This window comes from Solanum tuberosum, unplaced genomic scaffold (genome assembly GCF_000226075.1).
Source record: "Solanum tuberosum cultivar DM 1-3 516 R44 unplaced genomic scaffold, SolTub_3.0 scf00279, whole genome shotgun sequence".
Classification (NCBI taxonomy): Eukaryota; Viridiplantae; Streptophyta; class Magnoliopsida; order Solanales; family Solanaceae; genus Solanum; species Solanum tuberosum.
The window spans coordinates 685,492-693,503 of record NW_006239204.1 but is presented as its reverse complement, the minus strand read 5'-3'; the positions used below and the strand labels follow the sequence as shown (position 1 = coordinate 693,503).

Genomic DNA, 8,012 nt, shown 5'->3' with positions numbered 1-8,012 from the left:
AACTTATAATATTTAACTATTATTAAAATCAAATAATATTTTAGGAGGGAAAAATATATATTTTATATTATAAAACAGAAGATCAGCCAATAAGAATATTAAGACAAGTGATAAATTAATTAAAATTTAGTCGATAATTATATGATATTAAGTAGTTAATAACATAGTAATAAACAAAAACATAATATATTGTACAAGTTATTAAATGATTTTGTAATTTATTCTTCAATTTTATGGAGATTTAATTATATTGCGCTTAAGAAATAGATGACAAAGAAGTTTTGATAAAAGATGAGAGAGTTCTATTGAAATAAGTCATATTACGATATATGAGATTACTAATTACTAATTACTAATTTCATATTATACTAGTTATGGTTAAAAGTTAAAATTATTTGTTCAAAATCTTCCTTCCAAAATCTCCCTCGCAAAATCTGCCAAAAAGAATGCCCTTCTTCTACCATATCCCTTTCTCAAAATCAGAAGATTTCCCCTTTTACAATTTCTCCATCTCGTCCAAAACCCATCACTTCATTTGAATCTCAAATAACTTTAGAATTTAGAAATAGCAATATAAATGTATCATTTTCTTGCTTAACTCTCTTTTTTTCTTCTCTTCATCTACTACGGATTGAAATACTAATATCGGGTTAGTGTTTTTCTTTTTTATAATTGAATTTGAGTTGTTCTAAATAGCTTTTTGGAGTGCATTTTGATTTCACAAATAAATTGAATCATGTCTATTTATTGTGCATTTGTTTGTGGCCTGCGTTTTTACTATAGAAGAATTGAGACCTAATTTATGTGGTGTTGTAATAGAGTGGTAATAAGAAGATGAATTTGTTGCAGAAGGTTGTGTAGGGGATGTTATTACACAATTTTCTGGTGTGAATATCATATTCACATATTATGCATTATAACTGTTTGACGAAATGCCATGTGGAACATCTTAAATATTATGACTCTCTTTATTCTCCTAAATTCTTTTCTAATTCACTAGTGTGCAGGTCAATAACAACGGATTCTTCAAATTCTGAAGATTGCACGGCCTATGTGCCACACCATTTGGAAGAAAAGCTAAACACAACTTGTTGTGTGTTATCGCCTTTCGTACCTCTATTGTGAGTATTACTGCATCTTATTGTTGAGTATTTTTGAGCTTACTAACTAATGATTCATGTGCAACAACTTGTTTTTGCTAGAAACCCAACTTACGGACCAAGCGTGATGAATATCGTTGAATTGTGATTTCCTTTTGTGATCCTCATTAACTGGTTAGTCCCTTTTTGATGCATTACCATTTGAATGCTTTGAAGTTCTGCTACGAAGCAAACATGTACACCACACTTGACTTTGTATTTTTGTTTAAATTTGTGTATTTAGAAGGCATGATTATAGAAGTTTCAATCAATTCTATCTTTTGGTCCTTTTATATATGTAGATTCATGTTTCATATTTTAGCTTTCCGTTGGTATGTAGTTGGATCGATGCTTCGCCTCATCCGTGCTCCTTGGAAACCTTGACTCTTCAATAGATTAAATTCATCTTAACTTAAGAAAAGTGGTACTTTCTCTTTGCCTTACCGTCTTTTCTCAGCGGATCAGCCACATAGTCCGAAGTAAGGTTAGTGACGGGAACTTAGCTATATTTTGGTCAGGTTTCCGGGGTTGGTTCCTCTACTAGAATAGGTCCCGAACGCCTCACTTCTCTTACTTTCGGTGCTTAAGATGGTGACATTGTATATTTGTTAGTCTGTTTGAAAATGTCTTGCCTTATCCATTATATGTTGGGAAAATTTGGAAACAAAAATTGTGAGTGCAAATACGAAGAAAGATAGAAGTTCAGTGTGCATATCATGATCAAGCAGGCAGAAAGAAACATTTTGAGTGTCATGTCTCAAGCCTTTTCCTTCTAATAACTGGACATTACCAAAAAAAGAAAAAAAGAAGATTGACGAAAAATAAAGTATCACACGCTTTTACCTGAATATCAAATACTTGGACACCATATTGTAAAGTACCACTTAGCTAGCCGTAAATATTTATTGCTTGTGTTTAGTATCATATGCACAAGAATGTGTCTGTAATTTCTTATCCCGGATACAAAATTAGTTTCCCCAAAGTAAGGATGAGAGTATAAAGATTGATTGTACTATATCCGGACTGCCTGTTCAAGTACTTTAATCACTTTTGATATCATGTTCAGTTTTTTTTTAAATATAGTGTAATGTCTGAAATTATTCATGTTCCAACTACATGTTCATATAAAAAATGGTGCTTAGGATCATATCTATACTTTAATATATTATTTTCTTATTTATTTTTTTAATTGTTATTGTAGCTGGTGGAGGAGTGAAGAAATCAAAATTGCTAGATACATGAACAATTTTTTTCTCTTGTAAAAGTATATTGATATGTTTGAATAAAATAATGTTTCACTATTTTGAATAATATTATTGAACATTTATTAAATTATTTCTCTAATATTACATTTATTACACAATTTAAGATGTTTTGCTACAATTGTCTATACATATCATGCCAAAAATAATTTGTCAGCTACATTATATGAATTATTGTGGCTAGTAATGTTTGTGACAAATATTTTTAATTAGTAGTTGTAATTCTTTTTAAGTTTGTAGCTAAACATACATATATTTGCCACACAAATGTTAGTATGTATCCACCTAATTGCTCGGACTCGGGTGCGGGTGTCCGATACGAGTGTGAATCTAGAGTTCGGATCCATCATGATCTAATTTTTAAGATTCGAGGATATGGATCCATGTATGGATACAGGTACGGGGATTCGCCTAAAAATAATTAAAATATCTAAAAATAGAATTATAAAACCTAAATTATGAGATAAGTATTATGTAGAAAACTTGAGGAGATTCCTGGAAGGAGATTAAAGGAAACAGAGTGACATGGAAATATTTATATAAAAGGTATTTCATTTTCTTCAATTTCACCTTAACTTTTGCATTGGTTATAGAAATCATTAAAACTGTCTTGACTTTCCCCATCGATTTTGGTCAAAGTACCCAAAATCGGTTGACCAAATCAGACACAAATCCCACACCCACACCATGTCGTGTCGACACGGGTGCGGCACAAAAAGTGAACATTGGTTATAGAAATCATTAAAACTGTCTTGACTTTCCCCATCGATTTTGGTCAAAGTACCCAAAATCGGTTGACCAAATCAGACACAAATCCCACACCCACACCATGTCGTGTCGACACGGGTGCGGCACAAAAAGTGAAGAGTCCAAGCAACTTAGGTATCCACTCTTATTTTCATAGTAAATGAAGAAATCTTTCCCTACAATCAATATTTTGTGACAAAAAAGTAAAATTTTTTAGCTATAAACTTTTTAAGTCGTAACTAGACATATACCTCTATAATTGCCAGGTATCAAACACATGACTAAAATTTCACTTTTTATAGCAAATGTAGATTTCTTTTAGCAATAGTGTTACATATTTTTTTGATAAAAGTAATAGTGTTACATATTTCATGACTATATGTCACATCCTTAGTCTTTTACTAAGCACACGTGTGACACTTGAAAACTTGCTCACATTCTTGCACCACTTGTTCACAATCTTGCTATGCCAAGTCAGCCTAAGATTCTAGGAATCACTCAGAGAATTGAATAAAGAACACAAGAGGATTGCTTGGAAAGATTGTATTGTAGAGAACTTTGTTGATTTTTGCTTGATGATTTTACAAATGGATGCCCCTCTATTTATACTACTAATTTAGGGGCTAAAATGTAAATAATAATTATTACATAAGTTGCTAGATATTTATAAAATAGTCCTCTCTCTAGAATCTTCTACAATGCTAGAAAATTCCAAGGACCTTTCATGCAAATCCTAAAAACTCCGAGAACTTCCATAGGAAATCTCTCTATTTCTGAAGATCATCCACAAGGACAAGTCTTTCTCCTATGTAAGTCATCCACATGGGAAAATTTGTGCCATGTGGTACTTACGTGGCGCTCGAATCTTATTTTTGAATAGCCACAAGTCCTCATACCGTTCCCTTGTAGCTTCTTCCAATGGTTTCCCTTTTCAATGGTCGTGGAACATGACAATGGATTTTTGTTTGTCTCCCTCAAAACTTGTAGTGGTTTCCAAGAACATTAGCCCTTTCTTGTCGAGCCCCTTCACAATTTATATAGCTGAAAGTTGTGCTTAATTCTGCTTGTGTGGTATAGTTACTGTAGGCACCATGCAAGCCCCTTCTCGTTCCATGACCGAGAGATAATGTAGGTAGGGGTCGATCAAGGTATGACACTGTGTGAAGAAGTCTTGCCCTAGAATAATATCAAAGATATCCATCTTTGTAAAGGTTAAGTTTGTCATACCTTTCCAATTACCCAATTTGATACCAACACCATTGGCAACACCATGAGCATTTTGAGGATCAACATCCACAATTTTGACGCGAGAGTTAGTTGGAGTATGCTTCAACTCTAGTCTCTTTGTTGCAGCCTCGATCATAAAATTATGAGTTGCTCTAGTGTCAACCAATGCACGAGCAAGCTTATTGTTGATGATAAGGTCTACATACTGATTTTTATTCTCGTTAACTTGGCTGGCTAACTTTGTGATGGCTCCACATAGTCCAATCACTCCTAATTGAGCTGTGACCAAACTTTGTCCTTGCGCTTTCTCCTTCCGCTCACGCACCATGGTGGTGCTAAGACACTTTAAATCGGGACCATCCTTGAAACTATGTGGCCCTCTGCATATGTAGCAGCCCTTCCTTTCGGACTGTGCTTTCTTTTCTATGTAGCTCTAACAACCAATTGACTTCTTGTTATCAAACTTGTGGATATATCGAGTCTTGTGGTGCTGTTGATATACTTCTTTGATTTTACCACAATCTCCTCCACCCTTAGCAATGCCATCCTCTAACTTATTGCCTCTGTCTTTGTCATACTTCTCATTCCTGAAATTCATCAAAGACTCGGCTTCCACTATGGCTTGGTCTACAACAGTGACTCGCCGGCGTTGCAGTTCCTGCTTAGCCCAATTTTGCAACTTGTCCATAAAGTAGAACAACAAGTCATCACTAGTGAGGTTGGGGATTTGAAGCATAAGGGTGGTGAACTCCTTGATATAGTTGTGTATGCTCCATATCTGCTTCAACTCTCGAAGTTTATGTCTTGCCTTGTACATGACATTATTTGGGAAGAACTACTGCTTGACTCGACCTTGAACTGATCCCATGTGCTAATAGTGCGCAAACCTCTGACAAGTAGAACACTACGGTGTTAATCTTTGCATTATTATCCCTTACATTTCCATGTTGAAGTAGTTCTCCAATTGCCAAAGGAAGTTCTCTACTTCTTGTGCATCACGAAATCCTTTGAACACTGGTGGCTTGGGAGCCTCGATCTTAGCCTCCCTTGTCACGATAACATTCCTAGTGGTCTCCGTCACGCCAATGTTGACCTACTCTTCGAGTGCCTCTATCTTTGCCTTCATGGTATCGATAGTGCTCAACAACTCCATAAGCCTGCACTCTAAGGTAGCGATGGTCTGCCTCATCTTTATCTCAATTTGCATACGCCCATCCAAGTCACTTCGGATGCTTTCGATCTCTTCAAGAGTATGCCCCTCAAGAATGCCTAGAGCGCCTTCTACTTTCCCCAAGTGTTGGCCAAATATCTCGACGGCGTCCATCCCCGCATTAGCCTTTGTGACCCACTCTCTATCGAGTGAGGCATCCTTGGGTAGGACCTCCACATCATCCTCGCTCGCCTCAGTAGTATAAGGTTCTTGGGATGTAAGCCCTTCATTTGGCTCAACCTCGAGCGGAACCCCTCAATTCTTGTTGGCGAATAGTAAGTATGACTATCTATTTTTCGTTTTTGAATTAAAATATTTGCTAATATGATAATGCTATTGAGATTTTGATTATTTTTATGTGCAATTAAATATTTTACTTTCTTGGTATTAATGGGCCGCACTTCAAAAAGGCGAGCGCCTCGCACCTTGTCGCCTTTTATCACCATTCACCATCCAAAACATTGCTACTCACGAGGAATGTACCAGAATCCTTACCAAATAGTTTATATCCCTTCTGAGTGTCCATGTAGCCTAGAAAAACAGTCTTTTTTGCTCTAGGATCAAACTTTCCTCCTTTGGGCAATACACTAGCAAAACAAAGGCATCCAAATACCCTAAGGTGATCAAAGACACGTGGCTTTCCATTTAACAATTCATATGGAGAGTTACCAAGTAATACACTAGAAGGTAATTTGTTGATCAAATAATCTGCAATCTTGATACAGTCTCTCCAAACCTATGTGGAACTGTACTTTGGAACATCAGAGACCTTGCAACGTCAAGAATATGTCTATGCTTCCTTTCCACAACTCCATTTTGTTGTGGAGTGTAAGGACAACTGCTTTGATGAATAATACCAAGAGAAGAAAATAATTTTGTGCATTGAGAATTAAAGAACTCGCTATTATCAGATCTAAGAATTTTTACACACACCAAACTGATTCGTTATTCTGAGTAAAAAATCTTTCAAAACAACAATGAACTCACTTTTGAATTGCAACAAACAAGCCCAAGTGTACCTACTATAGTCATCTACAATAGTCACACAATACAATTTTCTGTCGTATGAAGGTACCTTGAATGTCCCCCAAACATCCACATGCGCTAATTGAAAAATACTATCAGTCTTACTATAGGTAACAAGAAATTTAAGTCTACTTTGTTTGGCTAAAGAACAGATTGAACAACAGTCTTGTTTTGTTGGTGTTTTAAAAAAATGGCGCACCAAAAAGAATTGATTGAATTATCTCTCAAAGGATTGAAATGGCTTTCAATAGCTTTCAATCATTTTATTAAGCATTGAGGGGCTTTAAATAGCCAACATAAAACACATAATCTGCATAGTTGAGGCTGGATTCTTTTCATTGTTTTTGAACTTGCATACTTTCTTCTTTTTTCCTTTTTCTTCTTTTGGTTTTGTGCTTCAAAAAATACCTTCCATGACATTGTCTTGTGTAGAAGTTTATTTGAAAGTGGTTTAATCTGAACTTTTGTAGGATTTGCAGAGAGAGGTTGCAAGGATTTTTCTTCCATCACAACATCACCTATTACATAGGTTTCAAAATATCGTTTTATTCTCAAAGACCAAATTTGATAGTTTTTGTCTCTGAAAATTTTTGGGCATTCAAAGAGACTGTTGCTTGGCATTATTTTTGGTTAAAAATTAGTTTAGAAAAGCCTGTGCGTTGAAAAAAGCATGGGTTGAAAATAGTAGCCTTGACTGGTTAAAATGGGTAGCCCTGACGGGTTAAAAGGATTGAAAAATAGCCCTTGCGGGTTAAAAGTAGTATGGTAGTTCTTTAGAAGATTTCACAGATCTCGTAAGATCAATGAAGCTCTGATGCCACTATTGGTGTTTTTAAAAAAATGGGGAAGCAAAAAGAATTGATTGAAATATCTCTCAAAGGACTGAAATGACTTTAAATAGCTTTCAATAATTTTATCGAGCATTGAGGGGCTTTAAATAGCCAAACATAAAACAATTTCAAATTCAAAAATCCTAAAATATCTCAACAATTCAAACAACCTAACTAAAATTCAAATTTCAAATTTATCTTAAACTAGACAACCTATTTTACTTAAAACTACTGCAGTAACTTGTGAGAAATATTGAAAAAGAATATTATTGAATTGTTGTTGTTGTTTACATTATTACATTGAGACCCTATTTATAGACTCTAGAATACAATCCATTACCAAGTAGGATACTATTTAGTATTCCTATTTCTATTTCTATTTCTATTCCTATTCCTATTCTAATAGAATTGTATAAACCTATTCCTATTCTAACACTCCCCTCAAGCTAGTGCATACAATTCATGTAACCTAGCTTGTTACAAATGTAATTAACACGAGTTCCGATGAGAAGCTTGGTGAGATATCTGCAAGTTGATCACTCGACTTCACAAAATTGACAATCAATCTCAA

General features: G+C 34.9%; 1 protein-coding gene across 2 annotated transcripts in view; it reads left to right on the top strand.

Moving 5' to 3' along the window:
* The first annotated feature begins 344 nt into the window (after window positions 1–344).
* Window positions 345–8,012, top strand: part of LOC102586991 (uncharacterized) — a 28,730-nt gene continuing 21,062 nt past the window's right edge. Inside the window, exons 1-4 of one of the 2 annotated variants that reach the window (XM_015314110.1) lie at window positions 345–649; window positions 1,008–1,121; window positions 1,203–1,274; window positions 1,562–1,563. The gene's annotated coding sequence lies outside the window, so the exon portion shown is untranslated. Of the gene's footprint in view, window positions 650–1,000; window positions 1,122–1,202; window positions 1,275–1,561; window positions 1,564–8,012 lie in introns of both variants that reach the window. The other variant, XM_015314109.1, reaches the window with a different exon arrangement.